This window comes from Ovis canadensis, chromosome 22 (genome assembly GCF_042477335.2).
Source record: "Ovis canadensis isolate MfBH-ARS-UI-01 breed Bighorn chromosome 22, ARS-UI_OviCan_v2, whole genome shotgun sequence".
In the NCBI taxonomy this organism is placed as follows: Eukaryota; Metazoa; Chordata; class Mammalia; order Artiodactyla; family Bovidae; genus Ovis; species Ovis canadensis.
The window spans coordinates 59,903,633-59,916,375 of NC_091266.1; the positions used below are offsets into that span (position 1 = coordinate 59,903,633).

The 12,743-nt window shown below is 48.7% G+C and overlaps 1 protein-coding gene and 1 long non-coding RNA gene across 5 annotated transcripts in view; one reads left to right on the forward strand and one right to left on the reverse strand.

The window, feature by feature from the left end:
• CTBP2 (C-terminal binding protein 2) overlaps positions 1–1,186 on the reverse strand; it is a 167,807-nt gene extending 166,621 nt beyond the window's left edge. Inside the window, exons 1-2 of one of the 4 annotated variants that reach the window (XM_069566830.1) lie at positions 727–1,186; positions 206–413 (exon numbers count right to left, since the gene is read on the reverse strand). The gene's annotated coding sequence lies outside the window, so the exon portion shown is untranslated. Of the gene's footprint in view, positions 1–205; positions 564–726 lie in introns of those variants that run through there. The other 3 variants (XM_069566820.1, XM_069566819.1, XM_069566829.1) reach the window with 3 other exon arrangements.
• On the forward strand, positions 97–6,384 carry LOC138427470 (uncharacterized). The gene is made up of 3 exons (XR_011252023.1): positions 97–154; positions 5,179–5,245; positions 6,060–6,384. It is a non-coding gene; the product is annotated as an uncharacterized lncRNA (long non-coding RNA).
• Positions 6,385–12,743: the final 6,359 nt, after the last annotated feature.

Below are 12,743 nucleotides of genomic sequence, written 5' to 3' on the forward strand. Positions count from 1 at the left end.
CCCCTCGATCGCCGAGCGGGGACACCGGGCCGGGGGTGGGGGGGCGCAGACCAAAGATGTCCTCGGATGCCGGCTCGGTGTCCTTCGCCCTCCTTCTCCTCCCCCAGTGGCGCAGTGAGGCGCGGGCGCGGCGCCCCCCAGCCCGCGGCCGCAGGTGAGACAGGGGCGGCGGCGGCCCCATCCCTCCCCCGGGGCCCCCACTTACCTCGTCCCGGGCCGCCGGCGTCCACGGCGAAGGGCGCCCACCCGGGAGGCGGCGGCGGCAGCGGCGGCGGCTCCCGCCCCTTCCACCCCACCCGGCGGCGGCGGCGGCGGCGGCTGTGCGGGCCCCCCGGGTCAGCGCGGCATGGCTCCCGGCTCCGTCCCTCGCTCCTCGGGCCGCCGCCGGCTCCTCTGGGCCGCTCCCGGGCCACCTTAAAATGACACACGCACACAGGGACACACACACAAAAACTTAATCTCTCCAGCTCCCCGCCCCTCCCCCTCCCGGCCTCCCCCTCCCGGCCTCCCCTCCCCTCCCCTCCGCTCCCCACCCCAGCCCTCCCCTCCCCTTCCTCCTCCTCCCCTCGCCGCCGAGCCTCTTCCTACTTCCCCACCCACCCCACCCCCTTCCTCCGCCCACCCGGCTCCCGATCCTCCCCAGCCCGGTCCCGGCCCCGCGCCCGCCCGCCGGGAGGGGGCCGTGCTGGGGGTCCCCGGCCCGCAACCGCCCCACGCCGCGCTCACCCCCGAGAAGATGCTGCTTCCAACTTGGATCGGGTTGGGTGGGGGGGCGGGGGAAGGGAGCGTCCGGGAAGCCGAGCGCCTCCCGGCTATTTGCTCTTCTTTATTTGTTTTCTCCTCCGGGGAAGGAGGAGGAAAACGGAGAGAAAAGGAAAGGGAAAGAAGCGGCGCGGCCGCGTCTCGCGGTGGCCGCCGGCTGCGCAGGAGCGAGGCGGGAGGCGAGGTGAGGGTCGCCGCTCGCTCACTCCTCGCTCCCTTTTTTTTTTTTTTTTTTTTTGGGCAAAGGCGGGGTCTCTCTTTGCAAACCAATGACACAACCCCACATGGGCCGGCCTCGCCCCCTACAGATACTCCTCACTACAAATCGGCTCTCTCGGGGGATTAGTGGCTCCGCGAAAGTGCACACGGGCACGGCAGGCGGGCGAGGGGGCCGGGCGCGGCGGGCACTCCCCGGCCTGGCCCCGCCCGGGAGGCCCTGGAGACGCGCTGGGGCCTCGGGGCAGGGGCCGGGCGGGGTTCGGGGAGGGGGGGGACCGGCCCTCCAGCCTCCCTCCTTCCTCCTCCGCCCCTTCCACGTGGGGCCCCGGGCGGCCGGCCACGTGGGGGGACTCGAGTGCGCGCGGGCCTTGGCGCGGCGCCCCAGGGTGGCCCTGGCTCCGGCGGGCCCCCGCCAGGCCCGCGACGCCGACCTGCCCCCTTCCCGGCCCCGCGGCTCCAACTTCCTCCCGGGCCCCTCCGCCGGCCGCCTCTGCCTTCTCAGGCCCGCGGGGTCAGGCGCGGGCCGGCCACAGGGGGCACTTGCGCTCCCCAAATCTGGATCCGGGAGACGCTTGCCCGCGCCTCGCCCGAGGGGCGGCGGATGGCTGTGGGTGCGCGCGGAGGGAGCCCGATGTGCTGGAACTCGCAGCGGTTGTGTTCCCTACGAGAAGCAAAACATTTTTTACACATTAAAAAAAAAAAAATGTTCCTTCCTGTTGCCTGGATCTCGCCGGGGCTATTTTTAAAGCCTTGCCTTTAGGTGGGAGCTCCGGGCCCCGCGGGACGGAGGCGCTGTGCTGCTGGGTCCCCCCCCTCACCTCGCCTCAGAGTCGGGGACCTGGGCTCGCGCGCCGTCCCGAGGCCGCGAGGTTGGTGTCTGGACACCAAACCTGGGATCCAGGCCGAGAGCCGGCTGCATCTACATCCCACGCCCGTGGCCCGCGGCGTTGGAGCGCGGTTTGCTGGAGGGACTCCGCGATGCGGGCTGGGAGGGCTCTTTTCCCTGCGACTCAGAAGCCCACCGACTCTCATCTCTCGCCCCCAAGATCTGCCGCGCGTCCTCCGAGGGCCCCCGGTGTGGGCTGAACGGAGCCCTTCGTCTCCATCTGTTTAAAAACCATATTGAGATGTTACGAAGTGGATTGAGATGTTGAGCTGGAAAGGCGTGGAGAGGGGTGTGAGGCCCGGCCTCTGCAGGCCGCCGGGGCAGCGGTTCCCGGAGCCGAGTCGCCGGGTTTGGCTTCCCGCGTACCCGGGAGCGCACCACGCCCTACGAATCGGAGGCAACTTCAGCCGGGGCCTGGGGGTCAGAGAAAGGGCCCCCGAACCGCGGGGTCCTGTTCTGCTTCCCCAAGAGGCCTCTCGGTCTATTAACATTTTTAAAACCCCTACTCAGGCCCGCAGCGTGTGCTAAAGTGCGCCCAGGTTGGCAGGCGCGACCGGCCTTGTGGGGGTCCTGACTCCCGATGGTTGCTTTATCATCCAACAATAGGTTTTCGAACCCTACTGAAGACCTCCTAGAAGGGGCGACAGGGCGGGACGAGGCTTTTCACACCCTCTAGATCACAAAATTCTGTTACTAGGTCCCAAGCTCGTTTTCTGCCTGACCCTATTAAGCCCCGGAGGGCCAGCTGGAATGGCTCCGGTTCCGCTGAAAAACTGCCAGAGCCGCACTCTTAATGGTTCCCGTCTTCTGACCACCCCGCACCCCCAGAAACATCTTCGAGGCGCTCCTCTCCCGAGCAGTTTTGCCTCAAGGTCATGGCGCCCAAGATAGTTCTAGATTAAACCGGGACCCCACCCACCCTAGACTACTGGACTACTGTTATCTGCTTTTCTGCCTTTTAGGCATAAACTATAATAACCAGAAAGATTTTCTGCTTGCTTATTTCACTGATGATGTTTTGGTTCTGAGTGGCCCTCTTTTCACCCAGAAAGCGCAGAAAGTCAGCTGCTTTTTTTAGATCGCTTGTTCAACTTGTATGTCTACATGAATTTGACCTAAACTTAGAAAATACTGTGTTCATTGTTTTAAGAATGTTTAAAAAAGAAAAAGGTATCCTCAGAACCAAAACTTATTTCTCATTTCAACTTGATAACCTGTATTTTGAAATAGAGTCCATTTGCCCCCAACACAAATTATTTGCCCCCAATAATTTGAGTTATTTCAAATTCCAATTATAAAAAATATTTATCTGTTTGGCGGTGCCAGATCTTAGTTGTGGCCTGCAGGGTCTTTTCTCTTTAGTTGTGGCATGTGGGATCTTCCTATCCCCGGGACTGAACCCCTGTCCCCTGCACAGGCAGGCAGATTCTTAACCACTGGACCACCAGGAAAGTCCCTCAAACTCCAGTTTTTAAAAAGATGTTCCAGACAGCAACAGGAATGTTTAAATGGGCAAAGAGTTGAATAGACATTTCTCAAAGGAAGATATATACAAATGACTAACAAGGAGATTTCCCTAAGGAAAATGTGAATCAATATCACAGAAAGATATCAAATCATATTCATCAAGATGGCTATTATAAAAAAAACAAAATATCAAATGTTGGTAATGATGTCAGAAATTAGAAATTAAATATAAATTGGTGCAGCCACTGTGGAAAACAGTTTGGTAGTTCCTCAAAAAGTACTGTAAAATCTACTGGATGATCAACAATTCCAATTCTAGGTATATACGCAGAATAGTGGAAAGCAGGGTCTCAAGCAAGTATTTGTATGCCAATGTTGGTAACAGTAGCCAAAAGGTGGAAATAACCCAAATATCTGTCAAAGGATGAATAGATGAAAAATGTGGTCCATACACACAATAGAATATTATTCAGCCTGTAAAAAGGAGAGAATTCCAACACATGCTAAACACAGACCAGCCTTGAGGACATTATGCCAAGTGAGACAAACCAGAGACAAGAGGATAAATATTATGATTCCACTGATATGAGGTGTCTGGAATAAGCAAAATCATGGAGACAAATGGAAACAGATGACCAAGGGCAGGGAAGAGCAGAGAGAGGGGTGTTATTGTTTAATGGGCACAGAGTTTCTGTTTGGAATGATGAAAAAGTTCTGGAAATGGATGATGGTGACAGATTCTACAACAATTGTGAATGTGCCTATTGCCGCACAACTGTACACCTCAAAATGGTAAATTTTATGCACGTTCTACTGCAATATAAATGTTGTAAAGTAGCTTTTGTTTTACAAACCTTAGTTTATACTTGCAATTATGTATAAAGGTATTTTTTCAATAAGAAAAAAGTCAAGATGAAAATGTTTTAAAATATAATTCAGTTAATTTTCTGAATACATGCTTTGACTAAGTTTGATCTATGCCAGTTACCTTTACAGTATATAGTACTGAGATGCTAATTGTTTAGTACTCTCTGTGCTCTCTTCCCATCTAATCCTATTTAACTGCTCAGGTTTAATTTCTGGTGTCCCAACATGGATTTTGAAAGACACATAAAAGAGTCACAAAAATAATTATAACAGCAACAAATGTTGGTCCTTGACTCGCTAGGATGCCTGGCACTGGGTTAAGCCCTTGACATGCATCTTTAATCCTCATAGCAACCCCTGAAGAGACATGCTAGTATTATTCCCATTTCACAGTTGAGAGCATATGAGAGTCAAATACTTCATGTGACTTCCCCAAGGTCACACTGCTGGTGACTGAGGAGCTGGGGTTAGACCCCTGTCTGTCTGATTTTGTTCATATACACATATCTTCATTATTAGCATGGATTCAAAAAAGGCAAAGTTAGTGACTTTAAAAACATATTTTTAGCTTCCTATATGACAGGTTTTTCTTTCTTCATTTTTTAGTAATAAACCTTCAATCTAATCTTTAAAGGAAGAAAAAAATAAGGAATGTCCCAAAATAAATGTACTGTCAGACACTGGTTAAAAAATAAAAAGACAAAGATAGGTATGGTATGGTGGATTTTAAGACTCCTGAGGATTAATTTCAGAACAACAAACAAAAGCTGTAATAGTGAAAGTAAAAAATAAATTATTACTGAGAATCATAATTCCACATATTACTTTCATATTAAGGAAGAAGTAATATAAATAGTTCAGAAATATTGCATCTAACACTTTTTTTTTTTGCCTTGCAAAAGATCCATAATCACTTTTTCCTGATGATCTGAGTTAAATAGAAAAATCCATTCACCCAGAATATTTCATTTGTTCAGGTAATCTAATGGTGAAGAAACGGCCTGCCAATGCAGGAGACCTAAGAGGTGCTGGTTTGATCCCTAGGTAGGTAAGATCCCCTGGAGGAGGGCATGGCAATCCACTCCAATATTCTTGCCTGGAAGATCTCATGGACAGGAGGCTTGTGGGTTACATTCTATAGTTTCGCTAGGAGCCAGACATTACTGAAGCGATGTGGCAGCAGCGATCTTGTAAATCAAGCTTCTGAAGTGGGAGGAGTTGGAAATGTACACACTGCCCAGCGGTGTGCTGTAGAAGAGGCTTTCTCTTTATTCTGGGGACTCAGTTTACTGGCCCGGGGAGCCTCCATTCCTGGTGGATGTTGCCAATAACAGGCAACTTTGTGCCTTCTGGTTTGATTCTGTTTCTTCTGGGCTATCAGGTCTCCTTTGGTACTTAAAGTCCTTAGCAGAGTGACTTCTCCCCTTGTTCAAGAAGTCTCCCTCCTTCTTTCTGGGTACTGGAATTTGGGACTCAAATCAGGGGTGTTTTCCAACTCTGAGGCTCTGGGGAAAGGGCTTCTCTCTCCAGTTGAGGGGTCTGGCCCAGAATGAGTCCCAGTGCTGCAGCATGTGGGCCGGTGGATAGTTCTCAGCACACACAGAGCAGGGGCATTTCTCCTATGGACTTGGCCATCCCCTGCTGACCAGGCCTGGCACAGCTGACCCTTGGAGATACTGCCTTTTCTCCAGAGCACACACCACCCACCCCAGCCCCTCCCACAAGGCTGCCTTCCCCCGTGGATAAACTGTGTGTGTCAGTCACTCAGTTGTGTCAGAGTCTTTGCGACCCCATGGACTGTGCCCGACCCAGGGATCAAACTCACATCTCTTGTTGCTTATGTTTCCTACATTGGCAGGCAGGTTCTCCACCATTTGCGCCACCTGGGAAGCCTCGAATACATACCTACACATGGAAGAAAGCGAAAGTGGAAGTTGCTCTGTCGTGCCCGACTCTCTGCGACCCCGTGGACTGTAGCCCGCCAGGCTCCTCTGTCCATGGGATTTTCTAAGCAAGAATACTGGAGTGGATAGCCATTCCCTTCTCCAGGGGATCTTCCCAACCCAGGGATTGAACCCAAGTCTCTCCTGCATTGCAGGCAGATTCTTTACCGTCTGAGCCACCAGAGAAGCCGGTACATACACATACATGGTTATAAATAAACAAACAAATGGCATCTTTCATGAAGATCTAATGGTTTGCTTTTAACAGATAATTGAACAGTGTAAACCCACTGCTATGTTTAAAATGGATAGCCGACAAGCACCTACTGTGTGGCGCCTGGGGCTCTGCTCAGTGTTCCATAGTGACCGGGATGGAAGCAGAGTTTGGGGGAGAATGGGTGCATGTGTATGTATGTCTGTGTGTGTATCGCTGAGTCCTTCACTTGTTCACCTGAAACTGTCACATTCTTAATCGGCTAAATCCACTCCAGTGTTTTTGCCTGGAGAATCCCAGGGACGGGGGAGACTGGTGGGCTGCCGTCTATGGGGTCGCACAGAGTCGGACATGACTGAAGCGACTTAGCAGCAGCAGCAGCATACCCCCAGCACAAAAGGAAAAGTTTAAAAAAGAAATTAAAAACTGTAAACAATCATGATTCTTTGTTGCCTTGGGCTCAAACGAAGCTAAAGTCAAATGTGAATGCCCAAGGTTGCCAGCCACTCTACTTGCCACGTTCCAGGAATTAACTTTTTCCTTCCTCCTTGAAAAGTGATCTTGAACTTGCTATGAGAGAGGGCTGGTTTGTGTTGTTTGAAAAGGCGTATGAAATCTTTCCATACAATTTTATGTCTGGATAGCAAAATACCCAGTGTTTGATAGTACATGTTGTGGAAAATAAAGCTCAGTAAAATCTCCTTGCTGGGCGCTGATGTGCTAGCGATACAGGATCGCTTCCTGGATTTGGAAAAACTAGTCTGAGACACTGTTGGAAAAAGTTTCCAGTTCACATGTTGACTTTTTGATTTACTGTAGGGTTGCTTATATGTTCTTATTATAGCCAACTAAAATATTTTTTTAGAAGTTGGTTGGAAAATATTAATAAATACCGCAAAAGCCCCAGCCATATCAACATCCCTGAGTCAGGGCAAGGGACTTTTCCTTTGGAGAAAATTGTAAGAATTGCTCTTAATAGCAGCTATCACATTTTGTAACATGAAATTACATGATGGTTTGACTGGTTTTGTAGGGCCTGGACTGAAGGAGGTACTTACTAGGTTAAGTATTCCTTGGATGGATGAATGAATCATTCAGGGAGTATATTTCAAGAGATCTGAGCTCTATGAAAATCATATATGCAAACTGACAAACAGAATCAAGTCATTTTTAATTGAACCTAGTATTAGGGAGGTAGGATTGCAGGTTATCCTGAAAGCTTTTTTTAAAATCTTCATTCTGTTATATTATTTTTAAGTTAAAAAAGTGAAAGGGCAAAAGAAAATGATATATGCAACAAACAGTTCAGAAAAAAAATAATAAGTATATAAAGCTTATGTGCCAAATGTTAAAAACTGGTGAATCAGAGTAATGGATATATGGGAGGACTAACCACTTTCTCTGTTCATTTAAGAATTATTTCAAAATAAAAAGTTTTTTAAAAAGTAGTGGAAAAAAATGGAATCCATAGCCTCAGTGTGAAATGTTGAATTTGAAAGGCACTGTTTTCTCCTGTTTGGCAGTCTTTAAACAGGAAGGCATAATTCCTTCCCCTCTTTGTGCCTCCCTGAGAGCAGCTTTGATGTCTCTGGACCCTCAGGCCTGTAAAAGGCCTCCGGGACCGGCCACTGGTGAAGGGCGGGAGCTTTCGCCTGGCCCTGCCTTCATCAAAGACTTCTAACTGAGGGCCTTATTTCTTCTCTCCCTATCTCTCTCCTGTTTCATTTCTAGGAACCAACGGTTGTAGAAAAAAGATAGTGGCCCTAGATAATAGTGGGTTCTTTTATTGTGACTGTTTTGTGCAATAAAGTGGACTAGTTGCGTGCACTTGAGTATTTCAAGGGTCTGTGTGGTGAGAGTTGCTGGGAGTTGGACTTGACTGTATTGTCACTCAGCTATCTGTGTTGTTGAGGGTTCAGCCCACTTCAGAACCACATTATCTGAAGCTCTCAGTCGCTGTCCTGAATGGAGGTAGAAATTTTGCCGGGCTGTTTTCCGTGGAGTAGCTGTGTTCCTGGTGGCTATGATACAACCACGATGTGCTTTGTAATTAATTCAGATCAGTGAGTACATTTTGCCTTTGCAGATGCTGTGGCCCTTTGCAAACACGTGTTAAAACTCCTATGCTCACAGTCTATGAAGTGAGGGGTACAGATCGAAGTGGATAAAGCTCTCAGTTTCAGGATTTAATTGGCATTTGGGTTTAAGCCCATCACTTTTATTTTTTAATTAAACACACACACATACACACAAACACTGCCTGGATCCTTTGAAAAACAGTGAGTCCAGTCCTAGGAAAACAAAAACAAGCCTGCTGATTGTGGAAGTGAGTGAATCTGTACTGTGACATATGGAGCAAATAAACAAACATATTGAGGTGCTACTGCTCAACAAACATTGAAGGGAGGTCTCCTCTGTGCCTGGCCTGGCTGGACCCTTGGTATAAGATTAACTTGAGCTGGTTGCTGCCTCCCAGGAAAGAGGACCCCGTGCAAACTGCACTGGCACAGGTATTAGCTGTTTCAGTCCTCACCATAGTTTGAGGGAGGGTGTAAACCCCAAGGCAGGCTGTCTGTGAAAAATGAAGGAGGATTTGGTGCAAGACCGGCTTCATGGGCTGCAACCCATGTAGTCACACAGGCTCATGTTCAGGAGGGCCCTGAGCTTGCTTTAATGCTCTGCAGTTGCTGTTTTGAAATTCTGAATAATTTGAACAAGGACCTTGTATCTTCATTTTACCCTGAACCCCACAGATTAGTAGCTGGTCCTATTTCAGTCTCTTGCCTGAAGGTCCCTCAATCAGCAAGTGGCAGATCTAGAATGCAGGGCCGTTTGTCTAACCTCCAGGTATACCATACTTCATTTGCTTTGGGAAACTGATTGAAATACGTGATAAAACATGTCCAATCCCTGTGCAGTGGGAAAGCTTAGAATTCTCTATTAGTGTCCCTTACAGTCAAACAGAGTTAACATCAGTCTCAAAAGTCCCTTGGCCTCTTAAGAGGGCACCTTATCACACACCCTGCTTGAGACGCTACACTTGAAATGTTAATTTAAAAAAAAATTATTTACTTATTTGCACTCTTAGTTGCAGTATATGGGATCTAGTTTCTTGACCAGGGATCGAACCTGGGCCCCTTGCAGATTCTTAACCACTGAATCACCAGGGAAGTCCCAGAATGTTAATTTTAAAGTTAGATTTTCTGTGACATGAAGATCTCCAGACATGTCAGAAACCATGACTAACACCAGAGTCATACAGGCCGCTGATGTGACTCAGCCCACAGTCCACAGCTGCTGGAATGGCCAAGGGGGTGGCCAGCCCCCTGGAATTGCTGCACGCAGGGAAAGGAACACCATCGTCAACGGGTGTGTTATTCAGCTCCAAGCAGAATTGGGTTTGGGGTCTAAAACTTGTCATGCAACCTGCAGTTCCAAGACCTGCAAAAGGTCCTAAACTGGAACTGACGTCAGTGAGCCCCTCCTCCTTGGGGAACTCTGTACTTAAAAAACAAACAAACAAACAAACAAGGTGCATCCCTGAAAAATCCACAAATAAAGCCCATCTTCATGAGGTCAGCTGACCAGGGGAGCCCAGGCTTGCCAATTCCCACCATTCACGGCGCACTCACTGGTCCCAGGATAGCATCATTTATCTCATATTAGCAAGGGCGGCTCTTGCGTTTCAGATGAGGATGCTGAGGCTGCAAGCTTGGATCACTTGTCAAAGCCACTCGGGAGTCCAGGATGAAACTGCACTTCTGGGCTTCTCTGGGGGTGGCGTGAATAAGAATCTGCCTGCCAATACAGGGAACACTGGTTCAGTCCCCGGTCCAGGAAGATCCCACATGCCGTGGAGTAACTAAGCCCATGAGCCGCAACTACTGAACCTTTGGGTTGCAACTACTGGGCCCGCATCCCACAACTACGGAAGCCTGTGCACTACAGCCCGTGCCCTGCTGCGGGAGAGTAGCTCCTGCTCTCTGCAGCTGGAGAAAAGCCTGCACAGCAGCAAAGACCCAGCCGAAAGAAAGAGCGAGTGAGCCTCAGGTCCGAGGACTTCCAGGCTCTCCTTGGCTCTGCTGTCTGCCTGCCCACTGCTCCCCGGGATGTGGACAGGTAAGTGCCCCTGGTCCCGGGCCAGCGCATCTCTGGAGACTTGCCCTCATGTTTAATTTGTGCTGGGAAGAAACGAAGCAGTGATCTGCTAGTTTTTCTTCCCAGCCTCAACTTTTCAAGATTGCTCAAATCTGTACAGAAGTTGATTTAAGAGTACAGTGAATACCCACAGACTCACCACTTGTTACGTTACAACCATTTGTTCACATTTTGTCACATTTGCTTTCGGTTTTTTTTTTCCTATCCTTGTTGTTAGTCACTCAGTCGTGTCCAACCCTTTGTGACCGCATGGACTGCAGCACGCCAGGCTTCCCTGTCCATCACCAACTCCCGGAGCTTGCTCAAACTCAGGTTCATTGAGTCGGTGATGCCATCCGACCATCTCCTCCTCTGTCGTCCCCTTCTCCTCCCACCTTCACTCTTTCCCAGCATCAGGGTCTTTTCCAATGAGGCCGCTCTTCGAATCAGGTGGCCAAAGTATTGGAGTTTCAGCTTCAGCTTCAGTCCTTCCAATGAATAGTCAGGACTGATCTTCTTTAGGATTGACTGGTTTGATCTCCTTGCAGTCCAAGGGACTCCCAAGTCTTCTCCAGCACCACAGCTCAAAAGCATCAGTGTCTTGGCATTAAGCCTTCTTTATGGTCCAGCTGTCACATACGTATATGACTACTAGAAAAACCATAGTTTTGACTATATGGACCTTTTCTATCAGAGATACTTTTTTTTTTTTTCTTGAGTCATTTGAGAGTCAATTGCAGATATCTTGATGTTTTCTCCCTAAATACTTTAGCATGTGTCTCCTAATAAGAAAGATCTTCTACTATAGAACCCTAATATCTTATCACATGTGTGAAAAGGAACAAGTCCTCTTACTATCAAGGCTGCCAATTCAGCCCACTGGGGTCACCCTGCAGACTATCAGGAACAAGCTAAATAACAGAAGTGAGAGCAAGGTTTCAGAAATTTTTATAATAATTTTTCTAAAAATATTTATCTGTTTTGTTGCACTGGAATTTAGCTATGGCAAGAGGGCTCTTTAATTGCAGCATGTAGGATCTAGTTCCCTGACCAGGGATCTAACCTGATCCCCTGCATTGGGAGCATGGAGTCTAAGCCACTGGACCACCAGGGAAATCCCACTTTCAAAGTAATTTGACAGAGTAATTGTAGACCTCATAAGTTTAATAATAAAACACCGGGGCTTGCATTTTTGTATATTTTATTTTCAAGAAATTCACTTTTATTATACTTTATAAAAGCATCTGCCGCTGCTAAGTTGCGTCAGTCATGTCTGACTCTGTGCAACCCCATAGACTGCAGCCCATCAGGCTCTCCTGTCCCTGGGATTCCCCAGGCAAGAACACTGGAGTGGGTTGCCATTTCCTTCTCCAATGCATGAAAGTGAAAAGTGAAAGTGAAGTCGCTCAGTTGTGTCTGACTCTTCTCGACCCCATGGACTGCAGCCTACCAGGCTCCTCAGTCCATGGGATTTTCCAGGCAAGAGTACTGGAGTGGGGTGCCATCGCCTTCTGCGGAAAAGCATCTGAGACACACCAAAAAAATAAAAACAAAAACTGTTCTTCACTGCAGAGAGTTTGAGAAGCTCTGCTTAATTCCCAGATGGTTTTCAAATTTCCCCAACTTTTCAAAACATCTTTTACTAGATTTTCTTGAGAGGGATGGAGGACCCAGCTGCAGTGCACAGATTCCATCCGGTGGTTATGAGCTCTACCGGCCCTTCTGAGAAGAGACTAGGCCTTCCTCCTGCTCTTCTTTGGAACTTGAGGGTGAGCTTCCTTAGAGACAGCAACTTCAGTATTTAGGGGGTCTGCTGCTTTCTGAGGCCCCTGCAAATTACTGTTCATAAAACTATAATCATGGAAGCCCAATGACCTGATAAATCATTTTCAAATTTCCCATGAATGTCTTTGTGATGACAGGAAAAAAATGATGTGGTATCTGTGGCATTCTGGCAGAGTTACGCAGGGTAAGGCAGAAAAGCTGTGTTTGTGTTCAGTATCAGCTCTTTGTGATGTGCTGATGTTAGAGATGGTCATCGGGTAAACCACCACAACAACATGTGGTGCTCAGGCTTTGGCCAAACTCCTTTGCACGTGAACCGAAAGTTGTCAGGTTTGGGCTCAAGGTTGTCAGCGAGGAGGTGCTCAGACCAAGTGTGGGCTTAGGGACTCCCAGCCAAGAAGGGATGTGTATGTGTCTAAATTCATGTCCACTAAAGAGAAATATTCAATGTGACTGATGTAAG